The 22,330-nt window shown below is 42.7% G+C and overlaps 1 long non-coding RNA gene across 1 annotated transcript in view; it reads left to right on the top strand.

The window, feature by feature from the left end:
- The first annotated feature begins 1,353 nt into the window (after positions 1–1,353).
- The window catches only part of LOC129383697 (uncharacterized), a 45,728-nt gene continuing 24,751 nt past the window's right edge, over positions 1,354–22,330 (top strand). The window contains exons 1-3 of the long non-coding RNA XR_011893629.1: positions 1,354–1,527; positions 2,573–2,781; positions 21,161–21,226. This is a non-coding gene — a long non-coding RNA (uncharacterized lncRNA). The remainder of the gene's footprint in view (positions 1,528–2,572; positions 2,782–21,160; positions 21,227–22,330) is intronic.

The following is a 22,330-nucleotide window of genomic DNA, read 5'->3' as shown; positions in this document are numbered from 1 at the left end:
TTTGCTCTTGCTAGGAATGAATGTATTGCTGCAAAGTTTAGTACGTGAAGACGACACACCAAATTTGAAACTGTGGTCAGAGCGAGATGACATGTATGACGGTTGGGTGATGAGCTGTTCTTTCAACAAAGGGTTGTGGTGGTAGATTTTATAGAATAGCGAAAGGCGGAAGCATCTACAACGGAAAGAAAGTTCTGGCAAGTTAAGTATTGTTTTCATTGAGGTAACGCTAGCATGTCGGGAGTACTTTGATAAGATGAAACGCGCTGCACGATATTGAATGGCTTCTATGCTGGTTATGAGTGTAATGTGAGCGGGGTCCCAAATGGCGCATGCGTATTCTAGTTTGGAACGAACTAATGTTTTGTAGAGAGTTAGTTTCAAAAAAATTAAATCATGGGGTTTTACGTGCCAAAACCACTTTCTGATTATGAGGCACGCCGTAGTGGAGGACTCCGGAAATTTCGACCACCTGGTGTTCTTTAACGTGCACCTAAATCTAAGCACACGGGTATTTTCGCACTTCGCCTCCATCGAAATGCGGCCGCCGTGGCCGCGATTCGATCCCGCGACCTCGTGCTCAGCCGCCCAACACCATACCCACTGAGCAACCACGGTGGGTAGAGTTAGTTTCAGCGACGATGGCGCGGATGAGAAGTTTCGGCGCAAATAGCCCAACATGCGATTGGCATTGCTACATATAATGTCGACATGCGTGTGCCAGGAAAGGTTTTTACGATGGTATGTCCAAGGTATTTGTACGATGAGACAACTGAGAGAGGGCTATTATTGAGGAAATATGTATGCAGATTAGTAGTATTTGTACGCTGTGATACGCGCATGCATTTACATTTGCTTAAGTTAAGCTTCATAGACCACTTGTTACACCATAACAGGAGGAGGAGACAAAGGAGAGGAAAGACGGGAGGTTAGCCAGTGTAAGTACCGGCTGGCTACCCTGTGCTGGGTAAAGGGGTAAAGGGAATAAAAGGAGAAAGAAGAAGAGGAAAACAATGGAAACCAGAAAATTCACACAGTAATGCGAAACTACGCGCTACAACATTCAAAGGCGGTCGCACAATTCGCATGTCCTTAAAAACTTCAGCAAAGCCCTTAAGGCCTTGAGTGCCGAAGCCCGTCTGGACCAATGTCCTAGAGCTTTTTCCTCTGTAAAGGGGCGATTGTCAAGTTTTTCGAGAGCGGTCACGAGCACTTTTCTTGGCACATTGTAACGGGGACAGTCACAAAGGAGGTGCTCAATCGTCTCCTCGCAGCCGCAGGTGTCACAAGTAGGGCTGTCGGCCATTCTAATGCGGAATGAATAGGAGTTCGTGAATGCCACGCCGAGCCACAGGCGGCACAGAAGTGTTGCTTCCGCTCGTGGCAACCCTGGTGGTAGGCGGAGTTGCAGACGTGGATCCAATCTGTAGAGACGTGCGTTCGTGAATTCACTGGTGTTCCAGAGGTGCTGTGTAAGCTCGCGGGCGAGGGAGCGAAGACTTGTGGCTGCATCTGTTCTTGACAGAGGTATGGACACCATAACAGAACGTTATTAATGTGCTCTTGAAGTTTACGAGAATGCAGATACGTCATATATATATATATATATATATATATATATATATATATATATATATATATATATATATATATATATATATATATATATATATATATATATATATATATATGCATATACGTTATATATTTATGAGAACCTTGCACATACGTCAAAAAATGTTTACAACAAAGGTAACATATATACATGGGCACATATATGTGTCAATAACATACTGGAGCCTTATTTTTGATATCTAAGTGCTTATGTGGCATGCACAAAGCGATTGCATCAATTTCTGGATGAGCTGCTTAAAATCTAATTTTGAGTAATAATTGCAATAATTGACTCATTTCACCTGTCTTCTAATGAATATAAAATTCTGTGCTTCTATCTTGACAAACATTTTATGAAATTAGTTTTTTGAGGCACAATATACAGGGCTTTATAAATTGAAGGAATGAATAACTATTAAAGACTATGCTAACAATGAAAATGCTGCGTGTGTATGTGGTTTATTCACTTTGTCAGACAAAATCTTTACACCCAAGTGCAGTCAGTAAATTGAAAACGGCATGTCTGCAAGGGGAAGTCAGACAATTGTAATCGAAGGCAATTGCATCTTGTTTGATAGTTCTCGAGTACTTGTGCGTCACTAATCGCGCACAGGTTGACCTTTCGCCCACTACTCATTACGTCTTGAAGCTTTCAATGTCTGCTAATCGCTAGAACAGCACTAGATCTCACTCTGTGGCAACGAGTGGCACGCATTTGCTTAGATCTCGGCAGATGTATGTCTTTATTTCGTATTGAAGTTCCCAATACTTTCTAGTCTTAGGTGAAAGTACACAGCTCGGCACAATGCATGCATGGTATACGTAAGGCTGCTTTGTTCTTTAGAACGAATCAGAAAGAAGCAGCTACTGCCGTTTTTGCAAACCTTACCTTATTTGGTAACCGTTCCTTGATCAAAAGTGTATAAAATGAATCTGTGCTTGTTCTATTGTTTCGCAGGTAGACATCGGTGGCGGTGTATATGTTGAAAAGGGCCTGCTGAAGAGGCTGCGCCAGGATGCTAACAATTCAGGCTTGCATTCGCGGGGCGCCTCCTGAAAGATTCTTTTACAAAATAAGAGGTTGAAGGGAGGTCCTACCTCGGGCGGCCATCAAATGTTTTCCACAGAAGGATCCGTTGGACTCCAAGAAGGTCAACGCCATACTCGGTACGTGTGTGACAAAGAAGCATCTTAATATTCTTTGTGTAGTTTTCAACAAAACTCTTTTCATGGCAATCTCAGTGCTATCTTAGGGTAGTGCTTTCATTCCTGCTAAACTAGCTATTAACCTTATTATAACAGCACGTTATAATACAAGCTTTGGCAACATAACTAGAAAATTGTCATTACTGTTGGCATATCTATTTTTGTGATGGAGGCCCTGGTCATATGAATGCACTGATAATACAATATCCTGTCTTGTGGAAGGCTAACGTGTTCGTAACAAACTCACATTGACAATATCTGCCTGCACAGCAAAGGCATTTATAATCTTGCTGTAGGACGTTCATAATGCCTGCTCAACTGCTTACATGTTGCTTGTATCATTTCTTGGTTCTTAAGTGGCACATGTAAGTCAATTAGTCTATGTGCCTGTGCCCAAGCAAAGCTGCAACACAGTTTCGAATGGCACCTTGCCTTTCCTAAGATAATTCACACATGAAACTTCCGTGTGCTAGTCACGATAGCAATATGGAAGTTCATTAAACTAAAGTTGACTTAGAGCTTTTGATTGGTAGATGACAATTGGTGTGATAGAGCTTATGTGTCGTGCATCTGTTGGTGGTAAGCACATCCATCACGCTCCCAGCTCTAATGCACTAATTCAGCCATTTCATGCATTTTAGAAGAACTTTGATCAAAATATGTGGAGATGTTTAGAGCTCACAGGGCTGAAAACTAGGAAGTTACTAGGAAGTTGTTCCGGTGTCTAAATATGGTTTCTTGAATGTCGATATATTCTAGTAACATTTGTCTAAAGATGGTTCGTTCAATGTTACTGAAAATTTCTGTAAGGGCGGCATACCATATATTCTCGGTTTTATTCAGCTGCGGTTAAATTCTCGCTTTAAATCCTTGGTTCAAGTTACGTGAAACAGCTGTATATCTGACGTATATTTGTTGATGTGTGAGTTTATTACCTACAGGTATGTAGCTATGTGCAGGTAAATCAGCTGTCTTGTCAGCAAAATTGTGCACTTTTGTAAGTCTTTTCGAAATCTTTCATGCAATTTCACATTTTTCGGAACTCTGTGCGTGTCTTAGCGGTCTCTTCACTACCTTCCTTTACTCGTTTGAGAAGGTGCGCAAACGTTCCTGATATTTCAATTTCTCCAGTGTTGTTGCATATTATTTTGGGATTTTTATTTATGTTCGCACTGCCAAGATGTGTGTCTGGCGCTGATGCAGGCGCCAACTTTGATATTTAAAAACTGATTTATTTGTGAAGACTAATTGTCTACTTAGGTGGAATGAAAAATATAATAATGAGTATCTCCAAGCGACAGCCAACAACATTACCTTGGTTCTGTCCAGCTACGTGGCATTCGCATATTTTGAAGCTCTGGCTAAATTTAGCTGGGACACCCGCTATAAATGGTAACACGCCAAGCCCTGTAACGAAAAGTGGGGGCATCTAGGTCTGCTCGAACATGATACACGTTTAAGAGGTATATATATATATATCGCCACTTACACGTGTATCGTGCACAAAAAGAAATGCCTCAACTCTCCGTTTTTCATTGCACGGCTTCGCATACTACCATTTATTATTGTGGATCTTCAATTTCTTTTTGCCCTGCGAAGAGGAGCAGCTGAGGCTGATCCAGGCGCCAAGCGTTCCTTTTATTTCATTTATATATATTTATCGGCCGTGTTGAGCTAAATGAGCCAGAATAATAAATTTTAATACGCGAAGCCGTGCAACAAAAAACGGGGGAGTTGAGGTATTTCTTCTTGAACAAAATACACGTGTAAGACGCGATATATGTATATATATATATATATATATATATATATATATATATATATATATATATATATATATATAATGCCCACCTTCTCGGTTTCTCGTTACACGGCTGCGCGTATTAATATTTATTATTTTGGCTCACTTGGCTCAGCCCGACCCCAATATGAATTTACGACATCATTCCTTTCAGAAATGCTAAGCTTTAATGCTCTGTATATTGCCATAAAAACAATGTGCCATCAATTCTCAGCTTGTCAAGCAAAATCGCGATGGGTACTTCTTATTAAAGCGAAAGCCTTCGATGGCTTTCGCTTGAACGGCTTAACGCCGTCCGGCGGTATGGCAGAGAAATGTATGGCACCAAAATTCACAGGGAGTCGAACCCTCGACGTTTGGTGGGAGTCGAACACATGAGCTTCGGGGTTAGGGCGAATCAGGTCACCAATTTCTTTATAAGGCAGCGTGAAGCCGAGGCGAAGATGGATGGAGTTGAACTGTCGACATTTCATGGGCCCGAAACTCAATTGCATCAATATTGATGGTGCCACCATTAATGGTCGAGCCCAAGACCTTTGGCGCTAATTACGGCACAGCGAATTAGGGACAATTCATTAGGACAAAGTATATAAAGCACTTCAACCTTTGAGCATTGGTTGAAGTTGAACCCACGAACTTTGGTGTTATTACAGCAAAGTGAATTAAGGCACAATTCATAATTACAGAGGTAAGCAAGGCACTCGAATCCACGACCTTTGGTGGGAGCTAAACCCACGAGCTATGGCGTTCGTTAAGGTAAAGCTAAGTATGGCACAGTTCATTGCGATATAGTTAAATAAAACACTCATACGCGCGACCTTTGGTGGGCGTCGAACACTTTTGTATATAACGACGAACGGGCCATTGGCGAACCGCCCATTGGAGCGGGCCAGTTGGCAACGGGAAGGTCGAGCATCGAGCCCACTACTTTTGCTTTTAAGGCAAACTAAATTAGGCCACAGTTAATTCAGACAGTCAATAGGCCACTCGAACCCACGACCTCTGGTGGGAGAAAACAAGTAATAGGAAGTAACAATGCATTAGAATGAAATGGCAAGTAATGTTATGAATGTTTCGCGAGCACACCGGCTTTCGCCTTCACCCTCTTTCACGTGTGTTAAATTGACTATGACCTTCTTTTTCACTGCCACTTTTATAGAAGTTTATGAAGTGGAGTGTTTGCTGGCTATAGTCATTATGGATGAAAATGTTTGTTCTCAGAATCTCATTGGCATTTTGCATGACGGCCCGTTTTTGAGATAGCCCTTGTAAATGGGCAGCCACCGGGCAGCGATTTCTCTGGTGACCGCAAACGTGTTGAGTAAGAGCCATCGATTTGCATGAAGGCTTATATTTCCTGCCAATGAGCTTTGCCACTAACATTCTCTTCAAGTGGCTTCGTTTCCTTTGAACTGCGTGCATGATGCTATAAATTACAATGCCTAACTCTCGGCTGCAATCTGCCAGGATGACAGTTTTGTTGTGTTTCAGTCTCAGTATAATCTGAACGATCACACACGATGATTAAGGTCATCAATGCACGTGATAGTCAGTATTTAAAGCAAAGCATTCTTTGTTTCTTCCCTTGAATTCTCTGCAGCTGCCTGGTATTTCCAAATAGCTGCTGCCCAATGCGTGGGTCATACTTAAAATAGTTTCGTCATCACGATGTTTTCGTCGTGCCAACGTCACCATGCTGGCGTCTGCCTTCGACGATTGGGCGGTGCAGGACATAATCGAAACAAATGCCAGATGTAGTACGAAGCGAGGCGTCTCCTTCCAAATGCCCGAATGCCTGGGTCGCACTAAATGTAGCGTTGTGATAACTGCCTCGCCGTACTATTCTCATTCCCCCTGCCTTCTGGCTGCAGTCATGGACGATTAATCGCTATAGGGCATAGTGTGTAGTGTGAATCGAGGTGGCCCATTGGAGGAGATGCGTGTACGTCCGCATGGGAGCTTCAAAATCAACACTCCGTCATTCAATAGTGAGACAGTTCGTTGTCATGTCAAGGTCCTCATTACACCACCACCACCACAGATTCGCCGTCATGCCGTCGTGGTCTTCAATCGTCGTCATTTTGTCTTGGCGATTACCACGATTCATTTTTCGTCGCCTCGTTGTCGCGATTATATTGTTGTAATTGTATCTTCGCCATGCTATTGTTATAAAGTAATCGTCGACACCGCGTCGTCGTCACTGGGTTGCGTCAATCCATCATCATCACACCCTCGTCATCACACCGTTGCATCCCATTGCCGTCATACCACTGGCATCATTCTAGCATCGGTGCAACGTTGTGGCCACGCTGTCGCCGTCACATCATCGCCGTAATTATATTGCCGTTCGGTTATTGTCATCACTACATCGTCGTCATGCATGTTCTCGTGGTTATTCTGTTGCCGTGATATCGTCATAGTGATGCGCATTGGCGCCAAGCCATCGTCGACACGCTGTAAGTGTCATAAAGGCGTCGCCCCTCGAGTATCGTTATACCGCGTAATCTATTTGACATCACCACCCAATTTTTGTAAAGCAATAATCCTGATCCATGCTGTGTTATTTCCTTCGTTACACAGTTGTGGTCGTTATGGGGTCGTCATGTCATCGGTGTCATTCTAGCATCATCATAAGGTTACTGCCTCGCCGTCGCAGTCATCCCATGCTTGACATGCAATCGCTCCCACTTCAACGTCGTAACGTCGTCGTAATGATTCTAGTGTGGTCATTCAATTGTCGTCACGCCATCAGTGACATTCAATCGTCGTAGTTGCTTCGCCATTGTACAGTCATGGGCCGGCGTGGTCGTCCCATTGTCGTGGTTCTTTTGGTCATACGTGGCATGTGCATGATCGATAGAAGCAAGTTAGTGTGTATTGAGGCAGTTTCCGCAAACTAAACACGCCTCGCTGCGTCTTCAATGCCATCTTCTTTCAAATGAGCGATAAGAAAAAACAGCATTTTTATCAAACACCTATGAAAGCTTTGTTTAATTAGATTCCCACAGTTGATTTTGAAATTTTTACTTTGTTGATTTCTTCATAATCTCCTCTATCAATTTACTTGACTGGAGATGAAGAATCAGTTCCTCGTACTCATTAAATTTGTTTTTCCTCTGATTGACAACAGCATGGATACCTGCTTGATCTTTCTACACTGGTAGGATATCGCCATTACAGATGAGCCCGGATTGGCTTCAATGTCACCGCCGTAATAAATCTGCTCAAGTATGGCAGTCATGCGGCAACGTCCAAAGGGCCAGAACACAGAACTAGAAATAAAAAAAACGCAGCAACGCTACTAATTTATGTGAGAGAAGGACTAACCTGCTTTGTGAAACCAATTTCATGGCCATAGCCATGGCCGTTATCGTTTCTCTGTGCCCACTGGTGAACAACTCGAGTGGATGTCACTTTCGAGTGTGTGAGGCAGATGACGTCTTTAAAATGAGCACCACCTGTATATGTGCGCGGAAAGTGTAATGTTTTCATTTGTTAATGTTGGGAGCTCGATTTAGCGGAAGCTTGAGAATGAAGAGTCGACTGGCTTTATTCAAAAGTAAAAGCAGGTTTGCCTAGTGGCAATGGTGGCGCCCCAGTCGGGCCCCCCTAGTATGCCGGAGGCTTAGGTGTAAATGATGGAAGGAATTAAGAGTTAATGTTCAAGACAGGCTGGTTTCACGCGGTCGCACGACACTGTCGCTTCTTCGCCGCGAACGTCAATCTTCAAAGCTTTCTCTGATCGCGGAACCACACGAAAGGGGCCTTCATAGGTATGAGCCGATCGTGGCTTGATAGAGTCACGTCGCAGAAACACGGGCGTGGTCCTGTTCATCGTCAGGAAAGTAAACACTGGCCTTTAGGCGCCGATCATGAACACTCACATCTAGGTTGGAATGGCTGAGGAGCTCCGCTCCCGGTATACGAAAGCTGACGTCGGCGGTCACAGACAAAGATCTGTGCAAACGCGATTAGCGATGTTCTCCGTACGCCACAAGAAAAAGAATTCATTCTTCCTTTCATAATTTCGCATATCCTGGTGTATGGAAAATAGCCAATTCAGTCTTTGTATATACAAACGTTCATAACATTCTACTCGAGAATTACCGCATTGTTTGTGTTTTGAGTTCTATTAATACAGATTTAGAAAAACTACTTGCAAAGAAAATGACCTTTTTTCTCGAGCAGGAACGTATTCCCAGTAAATGTCAGCATAGCTTCAGGAGTAAAAGGTCCAGATATTAACGTTCTTACCTTGCCCTCTGCCGTGCTTTCATTGAGCGCCAAAAAAGTCAACAAATCACACCTAACACATAAGATGATAGTGACGTACGCGTGTACAATTGACAGCTGTGTGCGAAGTCTAACTACCACCCTGTGAAAGTAGCGTTAAGCTTCTCTGGATACAGTATTGCGGGAGAGCTTTCACCTTGTGTGTTCAGTCATATATTTCGGAAGACTTGCGGGGCATCGGACGTGTTCATAACTAGTATTCGTGCGTACACCAGATGTATATTTAGACTCGTAGAAAACAAGCATTCTGGAGCAGAAGTCATACGCACTGGCCCATTCCCCCCGAAAGTTAGTGATATTAGTGCCATTATTGCTATGGAACAGTATTTGCGATGACGAAGAGGCGAGAAGTGTGAAGACGACGACGACGACGATTAGAGGCTAGCGCGGACTGTTGGCTCTTGGCCAAGTGCGGCGTATTTCCTTGTAAATATAGTTGTATATAGCTTTTCTTCTGCGTCTTCCTACGTAACATATTTCAGAATTGAATTATATAATCCCAGAGAAAAACAAAGTAATGTTGCACGCAAAACACCCCATATGCCTTTAAAAAACGTATATTGCGCATTGACTCCGTCAGTCCGCAGGACATTTGCCAGAAAATACAGTTAGATTGGACAATCTAAAATAGAAGTTCCTGTGTTTGGCCAGCTCAACTGCTCGATGATGCTTTGTAGTAACGAGTCCAATTTTTCGGAAGCGATACATCGTGCTCCAGTAAATACATCATTATTGCGAAGCAAGCTTCCAAAAGTGGTAGAGTATTTCTGCCTGCTTTGGGTCAGCAGGCAAACTCTCCATAGAGCTGTCGTTCATTTAAATATCAGCCAGCCTAGTGCAGGCTCTTAAAAAAATTGAATTATGGGGTTTTACGTGCCGAAACTACTTTCTGATTATGAGGCACGCCGTAGTGGAGGACTCCGGAAATTTCGATCCCCTGGGGTTCGTTAGCGTGCAATTAAATCTAAGTACACTGGTGTTTTCGAACCTCACACCCATCGAAATGTGGCCACCGTGGCCGGGATTCGATCCCGCGACCTCGTGCCTAGTGCAGGCTCTTCTAAACATGATCCACTCAATATCTTTTTAAAAGAAACATTCACAAAATACACATTACCAATTTTCTGATCTTACACTTACAGATGAACAGGAAGTTTTTCTTCGGATTAAGAATCTTGAACATTCGCACAGCCCACAAAAATGGCAATCGCGTTACGGATTAATATGTAAGTCGTGGACTGCAATATGATATGCGCGCCACAATTCTGTTATTCTATTATCCGCCCCGTTTTCAGCCAATTATGTTTTTATTTATTGCTTGCAAGTTCGGATTTTATTGTTACAAGTGGACAATGAATATTTCTTTCGTCCTATTAGGGGCTTGTACATCTCATTTCTCTTTTTCGTTTTTCGGCTAGCATAGGCGTGAGAGCCGCTAAATACAGCGTCAGTGAGGAAGGAGGTGAATGTACATAAGTATGAAGGAGAGTCAGCGCTGATACATGTAAATGGAAGTGACTGTTTACGCGAGGGAGTGTTGTTGAGTTATAGTGAGCTTTGAGGATTGTGTGAGTATTATGTGAATGTGAATGAATTCGCGTCCAAGAGAAGAGAAGTGTAGCAGGGGGCCGCAGATGTTAGATCGGTGGATCAGATTAACATGTTTGCAGGGACAACGTGGCCACAACTAGCACATGAACGGGGTAGTTGGAGAAGTATGGGAGAGGCCTTTTCCCTGCAGTGGGCGTAGCCAGGCTGCTGACGATGATGGTGATGATGACGACGACGACGACGATGATGATGATGATGATGATGATGATGATGATGATGAATGAGTGCATAGCCGGCGATAATATACGTGAGTCAGTATCATAAGATATGCGTTTATTTCGACGACATGTGCCTAATCGAGGATGTTCATCGTACAAGCTGGTAGTCACGATAATAGCAGGCTGCACAAAACAGCTAAACCGAACAACGTGTATAGGAAACTGCCAACTGACGGTAACCATGGCTGATGCTTCCACTTTCTTTGTAAAGTGTGCATCATAAAGAATAGAGTGCGCACAATAGGCACATACGCCCTGATCAATTATGGGAAGGTTTCGCCAGCGAAAAGAAAGCAGCAGTAAGCGTCAGAAGACCGGCTACAATTATCTCTAACAAATCTCCCACAACGACCTTTACAATGTGCGCACTGCCACAGATTTTTCTATTTTTTGCTCTTACTTTCTCCAGTCGGACTCACGAAAGGCATTGTATGTTTTTATAGTTGTGGTTTTTTCATTTAATAATAAATGTTGACAGGTCATTGTGATGATTCATACTTTGAGATGGTGTAGGTGTTCCTTCTCTGCGCATCCCTTGAAACTAATGGGTGACTTCTGCTCCGTAATCGATAATTTTATTCTGATATTTTTTATTGCTTCAAAGCCACCCACTGCTGCAGCGATATTACCTGTCAACCAACTCTGTGCCGCCTATTCAATGATTAGTGCTATGTCCTTCTGGTATAATAAGTCATGTTGTTTGTCGATTGCTTAACACCTTGCTTTCCAATCGAATTCAAATAAAACCAAATATCGATATTAGTTGCGTTATCACAAGCTCCTCGGCCAGTTGAAGCATGATGAACATGAGAAAGTGGGTACAAGCGAAACACAAGACGCGCACACAAGGCAAAGGCATAACCCACGGACGGACGGCATCCGTCCGCGTCTAACGCCTTTGCCTTGTGTGCGCGCCTTCTGTGTTTCGCTGATAACCCCCGTTTTCAAGGTCATATATTAATACTCAGCTCATCTGCTCAGGTTTCTTTCTTCTCTTGTCCTTGGCGCTTTTCATCGTGCCACGCATTAACCAACTCGTACACTTTCAAGCTCTTGTAAAAAAAGAAAATATAGAGACAGCCTGATGCACAAAGCCGTTCAGCGGTGAGCGTAATTGAACGCTCGAAACTATTTACAAAGTGCGCCTTTCTGGCATTTGAAAAACACTATTACTGTGTCTCCATCTCCGCTAGCTGTACTGGTGGGTGTATTTTAATATTTTATTTGATAAACCTCTTGTGCAAATGCGTCTTGTTTAAGACGTACGCATGCGAAGAGGACGAAGATGAAATCGCGGCATGGAGTGCTGTCCTGATTGAATTCGTCAACTAACCCAGTGTATTCTGGAATATCTCTCACGTGCCTTGACAAGGAGACCGTTGGCAAAGAGCGTTCTGCGGCACCACTGGGAGTAATACTGGCGAATAATGAAAGGTATCGCGATGAAAGGCTTAAGAACACTATGATTTGGGTTGAAAACACACCATACACACTTGGAGAGGAAAGGAAAAGCGAAGATCAGGTTGACAACTGCTACTGAAAGAGGCACGAACCCTGCAACTTTTGTGTATAGGGCAAATAATGCAACAAATCGTGTTCATTCTACATGAGCCTTTTAAATAGTTTAGATAATCGTAGAAGTTTGTATTTCTTACGTCTTCTTTGCATTCTGATGCACTTCTGGAAACCTACTACTCTGACTAGTGAAGCTTTTTTATCATAAAGTACGTTGTATTGCCAACAATCTAAACATAAAATATAAAAAAATTCTTAATGGCAAGATGACGCCAAATTTTTCTGGGAGTTAAGCTAATATAAACAACGACAGAAATTAAGGGTATTTTCTTTTTCTCAAATGATACCTATACAAAAAAAAAATCCTAGGTTTCGCTTATGTGAAATATACCACTCAATCTAAATATTCATCTTGTGCGTAAATTTCGGAAAAAGGCTTCATTGAAATTTGTAAGGCTGTCTGAAATTTGATAAATAACTTCAGAAAAAATTGGGAGGTGCTTACATTTCACGTTTAAGAGTAGAACGCGATAGCATTAAAGGGTCCCTGACTACTTCTCATGCTTCCCGGCAACTGCAACTGATGCAACAATAATCTTAGCAGGGAAGCGCTTGCGGCAAACGCTACAGGAATTCGCTGACTGGTGCTGCCGCTCTTCCTTGCATGAGCGTTTTGACAGCGAGTGTCGGTGGTCATCAAGTGGGATGAGTTCGTGCTTGCTCATGCAAGCGCGACAACACCATGCTTGTTAATTTAGTGGGGAAGCAAATGTGTAAAAGTTTACGCGGCCGTTACGACTGCGTTCCTTACTTCGTGTAGCTATGTGATAACTAGCTATTGCAAACGATGCTTCGACTTCGGGTAAAACTAGGACTCCTTTTTTATTTTTTTGCTTGACTACGAAAAGCAGCAATACGCCTCAGAGGTGCTAGTTAGCGGATCAAAATGAAGGGCAGGTATTCTGAAGTTAAGATTCTCGATAGCCCAAGGAATCCTTGCAAGAAGATTTGCTTGTAAGTTTACAAACAAACGCGACATTTTTATGCAATGACGCGCAAAAGGTGGTGTTGGATATTGTGGAAAAAAGAAACACACAAGGTTGAATTGGCGCGACCATTACTTTCTCTTATGCGCTTGAACTATGGTTTTCCACCTCAGCTATCAAAGATCACCGCGTCTCAGTGGATGCTATGAGTGCAATGGAAAGGGCTCTGGTGTTACCATACATTGCTGGCGAGTGCACGTGGCATTGTTTCCCACAGAAACTATGGGGTCGTGCGCTATAACGAAAAGGCTCATAAGTGTACTTATTTTAGCTCTCAAGTTTGTTTCCCAGCAAAATCCTATACATTCATATTAACATTCTAGCCTCGCGACTCTGCCAAGATCTAACTCAGGAAGGGCTTGTTCGGCTGTCCTCTGCTCGCTTTACCAAACATAAGAAGTATCTCTGGAATGCAGCGAATGCGCATTGTCTGATCGTACCTGCGAAAGGTAAATAACGCATATCAGCAACGATTTACATCACGTGGAGATGGGGCACATAGCCGAACTCTGCAGGAGCTAAGCGTCTGCGCTGTGAAGGATGCCGTATTTCGGACGGCTGGACACATTCGAAGAGTCTGCAACATTAAAACTTTTCTGTAAGACACGCTCGATAAGCGTATATTGTGTGCCGTTTTCAGTTATGCGTTCAGGCAGCTAAAATTGTTGTTTTCTCTGCAGATATGGCCATCGGCCGCACATAACCGTAGCAGCACTACTTTTTCATTTACATTAGGCCAGCACTGACATATGTACCGTACAGTGACGCGGCACCACCATGGATAGGCACTCATATGACATTTGGAGCGAAGCATGAAAGCAAGCTGCAAATTTTTTGTTACTTTGTTTCTGCCTAAGCGTATGAATTCCAACATGACCGTTGCAATAACATTGACTTGACGTCATGGTGTTCTTGTTTTCAAAGTCGGGGCTCGCCTATATAAAGGCATTGAAATATGTTATAGCAGGCGTAGATTGTTTGTTGCTTTGCGTGATCAATTTGCGTACGTCTCCTCTTCGAGAGTTTCCTTTCCGTGAAACAGCGTGCTTAGGTCAAGCTATACGTGAGAACTTTTCAACGGTTACAGTAGCGACAGATTGCACTCATATATAGGACTACAAAGTATTTCAGTGTCTGTGCTAAGCAACGAATCGAGTAAAGGAAAGCGTACGCGAGGAAAAGCTATTGAAAAGACTTCGTTCTTGTATTTGTTGAACAACTGTACATCAGCTACGCAGGTAAGTAAGGGGTGGCGCCGCTGTGTGCTTCTCTGCTAATGAAGTCTAACCACGTAAGTGTGATGGCGCTCCCTCACTATACACGGCAAAGACGTCCGTGACAGCTACACATAGGTGCCTGAAAATATATCAAGGTATATCTAAAACTGACGAAAATATGTTTACTGAGAAGGAAAGGTAGCTTCTATAGGGAAACGAGCACATTCATCAAAATCCAACTCTTGACCGGCAATCTCGTCATATGGTAACTGGTCATACCGGCCATATGATACGATGTTATATGCCATTCAGAGTTTCTCGACATCTCAGCTATAGTACCTTCCGTCCCTTGGAATATTTTTTTCATGCCACTTTGCAAACGAAAGCGCGGAAAATTTTTTTTATGGGGTTTTACGTGCCAAAACCACTTTCAAATTATGACGCACGCCGTAGTGGACTCCTGGAATTTCGCCCACCTGGGGTTCTTTAAGGTGCACCTAAATCTAAGTACACGGGAGTTACGAAAGCGTGGAGTTTAGAGGGGAATTGGGAGCGAATATGCATTTGGTGTTAGCAATGACAGCTACTTTCTTTCTTGGTTGTTTTATATTTCTGTGTGTGCAGATTGGCCATATAGAAAGTCGATTGCATGCAGCCCGGTATCACGGAAGGATGAGATCTTATGTAGGAGGCATAAGCTTAACTTGGGTGCATTACTACATCATTTTCCCCTTTCACTTCTGTTGACATGTTCCTTTTCGTATGCTTTAAAACCACACCTGACACTGATGATGCCTGCCAAAGGGAGCGGAGCGACCGCGTGGAGAGTGAGGATGGAGCAGTAAGGCAGATACCATTTTAGCAGGCCACGCGCCAATTAATACATATACGCTCTCTGGTCACACATGAAAGCAGCCCTTTTTTGTGCTCAACAACGTAGGATGGAAGGTATGCATACGGCGACAGGACAGAGCTCAGTGTGCTGCTGCTACCCTTTCAGCACGTTCTTACTGCATACTCATTTTATTGTAAAAAAATACTGCAGAAGCTCCCTAGTGGGACTGGTTAGATAGTACGTACGCATTATTTCCACTCACCCATCTTGCATTAATGCAACGAATGAATGGTTCAGCGGCCAAGTTACCAATACCGCGGCTAAATGTGTTGATGATGATACTATATGCTGCATGTATGCCAATGACTTGTTGCAATTAACTTATTGATGAACTTAATTAGTCGGAAGTAATATTATTGGGCTAAATTATAGTGATCATAGTGAATATGAATTAAGGTGTAATATAGCCTCATATGACCCCACATATACCTATGGAGCACATCATATCACGTGTTACAAACAGATCGACAGATTTTCAAAGGAAGTAGCCCTAGAATTCTTACGCATTAACAGGCATTCGCTGGTTATACTGAAGTTCATATTCATGGACGGCGAGAGCATACACTGAGAAGACCCGTGCGTGGCCTGCCTCTCATGCGTGGTAGTTGCTGTGTGGCAGGCAAAACAAATTGCTTATCACATTGCAAACCCATCTCCTAAGTTTCCGTGTGGCGAATAGTCCGGTAGCACGAGAAATCCTCGCACGACATGCAATACGGTAAGGTAGCCTTCCTGACAAGTTTACCTACGATTAGTTGGCCTATGACGAGTAGCCTTGTGACGAATGGAACTGGACTTGGTATATACGAATGCATGTTTCCAGGCGAGCGTCATACGCAATAGTTCCCATTAGCTAGATAAGCAGCACCATTTTATTACATTTTATGCATTAACTATATTGCTTTGTTTTGTTTTCGACTCTCTCGCCTTTGTGGTGATGTCGTGTTGCTGCTTTTCCATACATTGCGATAAGCTACCATAGTTAAAATGCAACATGAATTAGGCCGATAGTCAGTGTATATATTCCGTAAAAGGCGAGTGCGAATAAAGAGTAACACCGAAGATTTTATTGCTTAGCTGACATTTCAAGATGAGTCGTATAAACGAAGGGTGTAGTTTCGATTGGCGCGGGCATTGGGGAAGTATAGAGAGCGTGATTTTTATGTGTTGATGGTCACTTTTGCACGACGCGCGCCGGCGGGCATAAGATTGACTGCATCGTGGGTGTTCGTGACTAGATCCGAGTGTTTGGTCGTGGAAATGGCAACCACAAGGCCTTCGGCGTACACCTGCCTTGACACAGGCTGAGAAGGGCAGACTTACAAATACCTAATTGGTACTATTTCATTGTAGGGGACTTAGTCATGAGCCTTGGAGACTTCCAATCCAGTTGTAGCTTACTCCTCGCAGGCCCTACAGCGGTAGATGTCACTTTCGTGTTCAAGCTAAGCTGGTAAATGTTTTACCACAGTGATGGCATGAGAGAACGTTCGATGCTGTGGGGTGCTTAATCATGTCCAACGTATCTTTTAATTCAAGAAAAGCGGGTTAAGCATATAGCTGTCTTTTTTTATTACAAATCAAATATCTACGCAGTCTATTTAATGCGAGGGATGCATTCTTTCTACATCTAAGACAACATTGTTTAGGATGAATAAAATTATCAGAGTGTAGGAAATAATTTAAGTGATGATTCAAAGTATTCCAAAAATTTTCACAGAAACGGAATTTCTTGCAATACATCAGCACGATGAGACTGCATTTTGTGGTAGATTGACATTTAAATTAAAAACTTGTAACCTCTTCGCCAACAAACAGGCAACCACGTTACCTTTAAAACGTAAATAGATACGACATTCAAAAACCTCGAAAACATGACAAAGACTTTTCAGCATGGGAAGAGTGAGCCCGTCGAGCTTTGAGCAGAACACGTGCTATATAGAGTTACTGAATGTTCGATTTCTCTAATACTGAAAAACATGTAGTTGGTCTGACTGTGCTAACCTTTAGGCATTACATGCCGGGGCAAAGTATGATAATCATCGCCTGTGGATTGATCAACCATATGAATTTCTGCTGTAAACAATTTATCGGAGCATTAATCTGTGGTTGTGGAACGATTCTATCAAGGTGTAAGCAGTGGATGTTGTCGCCTGCCATGACGTTTTCCGAACGAGATTTCGGATGCGAGGACTAATATGTTTTGCTTTGCAAACAATGTACAAAGCCCCTTGGAGGCAGATATATTATTAAGCTCAATGTACTTTTTTAATTGGCGCAAATGTTGTATATTGATATTTCTAGTGGTCTTCGAGCTGGTTTTATTTCTCTTGTTGTTGTTGTTGTTGTTTTGCTTTATCGCCGACATATTGCCCTACCGCTAATACACTGAATCATCTAATTTGACATTAGTCTGGAATTTCTCCCCTTTAGCAGCGGAACAACTGCTACTGAGTACGTGTTACGCGAGCACTCGAAAAGTAGAGTGAATTATAACAAATTAAAAGGCTTTCTTTGAATGAAAGGAAGTTTGTAATTAAAGTTAGAGAGGGAATCCAGATACTCTTGTGTTCCAATTATTAGAAGATACTTTAGTTGAAGGTTGTTTTCATAAAAAAAAGGAGCAGTGAATGTTTTGTATTCTGAGTTGTCGAGTTGCTAATGATTCGCAGCCATATGAGGCAAGAAAAAGAGGCGCTAACGCCCTATTTTTCCAACTGTGAACACCCTGCAGTTGCAATTTAGGCTGGAATCGAGTTCCATTGAATAGTATGAGATAAATGGCTGATGCGAATTGTGATAATTGCGCGCGGTGCGTATCTCCGTCAAGAGGCCCTAAAGAAAGTCATTCACATTAAAGTGCCGGCAACGAATTCAAATGAGAGAAACATATGAGTAATGCGCACTTCAATTTCGTCGAGCAGTAGGTCGAACACGTACAATGCTATGATTGTACACGTTTCCTTCCGAAGACAAAGGTAGGCACCTAGTTAGCATTTCCGTAATGGCCCCTGTATGCCCTCCAACCTCCATTTTTATTCATCTGTAAATTACCTTCTCATACGTATCATGCAAAAAGTTGAGTCCAACTCGCATGCAGAGCGATAATATCTTGTATGCTTCGTACATAACGATGCGTCAATTCAATGCTGACCACTTTCAATATAAAGAGTGTTTGAAAACGAATTGATTAAAATAATTGTCGTGGTTACGTTTGATTTGTCTGAATTATTCTAATTGTCTAATTGTCTGAATGCCGTCTTTTCAAAGCGTTTTAATTTTAATGTCGCGTATTGGTAGCAATTGAAAAAGCAAATATGTTTATATTGGTAATCGGCACCCGCCGTCTATGAGGCAGAAATGTGTTGTAAGAAACAGACCGGCTGTAGTATACATAATTTTAATTTGTGCGCTCTTTCTCAATAACAGCGCAGTTTTGCTTCTTATCATGCGCTTTTGCAAGCTTTGCACTTAAAGCACCGAGCTGTCGCCAAAAATAAGGGCCATTTAAAGTTCTAAAGAGGCTGTCCTCTTACGAAGGGATGCTAAGCCTGTCGTTCTACGCAACGCACTCAAGACTGGTTGTGCGAGCGGTCCCTCGTCTGCTGTTTAGCAAGCTGAGTGACATTAAAATCGAACAACAAATTGTCGTGATGCAGCTGCCCTGTCCAACAGCTTCGATACGTATAGTTAGACATGACTACTATGTGCAAATCATTTCATACATCGGGTCCATGTTCCTGAAACTAACTAGACTAAAAAATAACGTGCTTGCTTGCATCACGTGCACTTGCCAAATTAATGAAGGACACTTAGAAGAACAGGAATGCAATATTGTGCGTTACATCGCAACAAAATAATCAGCGCTCGCTTTTCTTTTCGCATATTTCTAAGCAAATGTAGCTACGGCTGCGTTAAATTCACGTTTGCCTCAATCCCGATGTTCCAGAAGATTGTGTCGCAGAAGTGTGAAACACACTTGGCCTTTGTATTCACGTCCTAGATCCACAATTTTGTTCGACACCATTTTTGAGATGCACAGCGCACGCTCCCGTTTCATGACGTGCGTGCTGTGATAAATGTATTCTTCGCTCTACAGATGCTGCAATATGGCACTGTTGCTTACACAATGCCGTCTCACAACAAATTCTCCACGTCCGCTCATGCTACAGCGTGAGTGTAACGCGTAACGATGCGGAAAACACACAGCAGCATGTGAAGTAACCGTTGCTGGGGTGCCGCCGCAACCCAGACAAGTTGTACATAAAACAAGCATAAGACCAACAAATACCAATATATTTCAGTCTCTAATAGTATTTCGCATTCGAAACCATGTTCCTGGGACAGCTTCAAGTGCACGCATCGGCCGTACTTGTGATGTTTTACAGCGAAGCTGTATATGGCTAGCGATCCACGCATTTTTGTTCTCCGTGAATAAAACTATCATCATCAATCGTTCATACCCCTGTAAGCAATTAAAAAAATGCAATGGCTCATAGCCTGGTAAGGCAGTAGCTACTACTCAGCAAAATGAAGTGAACCGTGCTTGAATTCTTTCTAATCACACATATATCATACAGAACAGCATGTCGAAAACGTTCCATCATCAATGGCTAATACGCCCGTGAGCAAAGGCTCATACATCCGTAAGCAAGCAAAAAATGCAATGACTCGTAGTCCCGTAAGGTTCATAGATACTCACTTTGCGTGAATTTGCTGCGATGATACTACCCCTGTTGTCGTTGTTGGCGATTTCAATGTGGATGTGTCGGTACCGAAAAGAGAGCGGTTTACGCGTTCCTTGTTGCAGACATGTCCCCTGCTATGCCACCCCGGTCCGGCCCAACCGATCACCCAGCAGCGTACGTGGATCGATTTGACATTATCAATGAATTTGCTTGCAGTTGCGAGTGAAATAACGATCATCGCTCAAGACAATAAATGAGTGTGCGTACATTTCGTCACGATGACCACCTATCAAAACAATAAATGAGTTCGCATCTTTGTTCAAAATAATCTTTCGCCTCCGTGTGGCGTGCTAAACAGCTTCGGTGATCAACCACCTTCACATAGTGGAATGGCGCATTATTTTCTTGTTGGCCGTTTACCCGAGAGTTTCTACAACGACAGCAGAGTTGAATCAAGACTATTTTTCCTGACATCTTTTCTGAGACAGGCTAAATATTTGCTACAATGCAAGCGACGGTTTTTGATACCTTCATGCCTTCAGGTCAGGTTTCTTATACCTTCAAGGAGGCTTCTGCATGGTTCGATAATTTCGTGTATCTTCACCCCAGCTCCATTGTTAAGCACTTGGTAAAGGACAGGTTTGGCGTGTTCAGTGATTGCATGAAATTACTCAATGCACGTTTCCATAACCCTCATACCGTAGCAAGAGTATTGCGGATATTCAGCGATAAGCAAGGAAATGGCGGATGCGCGAGAAAGACCAAAACGCACTCGGAGGCTGAGGTATAAATGCCATTGAAGGTGATTCTTTTGTGTGTGCTTGTTTTTTTCAAAGCTGCAGGTTAGGCAAGGAAAGGCCAAAGCGCAGTGTGCAATCCTTCGCATGACGAGTGCGAAATGCACACGTATTATTGATGGCGTCACACCTGCCCAACCTTTGCCAATATTTCATCCATTATAGTGTGGATATCTTACTTTGTTATGAACGCATGTCTTTAACTTTTGGCTAAATGTTCACTCGCACTCTTACGTCGTTCATTCTTTGTTTTTTGTAGCCATGCTCTGGAACCACTTGCTTTTGTGTTTCTTCCTAGTTGTGGATATCTACCCAAGAACTACAGGTGAGAACACCATGTCGTTAAATGTTGAGTACACTTTTTTATGGAAGCTAGACTTTTGTAATACCAGAAACAATAGGATAATACCCTGTTCTTCATCTGAACGTGTGAAAAGCTATTTGATTGAATTTCGCCGATGAAGCACAAACAAGAACTATTAATAAACAAAAAAGGTTTACAATATATCTCCACTCAACAATATTTCTGTGCACTCTATAGCCCTGGGTTGCAGGCAGACGTTGGTTAGAGGTTTCGAGGCAGAGCTTCGTAGCGTCTGTGATTTCCCGCGACTTGTGCTTTTGTCTTACCGCACTTATGTGTGTCCGCGAAACGTGAAATTCTCTCTGTCAACCATGCGTGAGCTAAGGTTGCCGACGACGAGTCGTTTACCTTTTTTGAAAATTCGGTCCTTTTGTTTCATTGCGAGAAACCATTCTCTTGTTTTACAGCGTAAGCTACTGTAGGCTTATTCCAATAGCCGTTTTGGTTGGCGATGGAGTCTGCTGGGGCCTGCGTCACCGGTCACCGGTGTCCGTAGTAGCTATCGCCGAAAATGAGAAAAAAAAAAATGCCTGGTTGCCGCCGGGATTGAACCCAGTCCTGCTGTCTGGGAGTCGGCTACTCTACCACTGAGGCACGCCAGCGCTTTTTTTCAACCTATATATATTATATTTACTGAAATGGTGCATACATAGTCACTATTTACGATATTATGAGCACCAGCTGGTCATCAGCGATCACAGGTATACGAGCAATACATACAAATAAAATGTGAGACAAAGCGACGTCTTGGATCACAAAAGAACTAGAAAGTTGAAACTTAAACAGCTAATCAAAAATTGGTACCAATCGTAATCGTAATCGTGATCGTAAATTTCCTTTAAGTGCGCAATAATTTACGCGAACTGCCATTTTTACGAAACTGTTCTTTCTGTAATTCGGTCTTGCATACGAGTGCTCCATAGGCTGTGAAAGGCAATCAGTAAAAACATATTTTATGGTACATCATCGCACGGAACAACATATCAGATACTCTGAGAATTTAGATTAAAATAATTTTGCAAACATTTAGGCGATCATCTCCGAATAAAATGACATCTGTGCAAT

This window comes from Dermacentor andersoni, chromosome 4 (genome assembly GCF_023375885.2).
Source record: "Dermacentor andersoni chromosome 4, qqDerAnde1_hic_scaffold, whole genome shotgun sequence".
Classification (NCBI taxonomy): domain Eukaryota; kingdom Metazoa; phylum Arthropoda; class Arachnida; order Ixodida; family Ixodidae; genus Dermacentor; species Dermacentor andersoni.
This window is presented reverse-complemented; position numbering and strand designations above follow the sequence as displayed.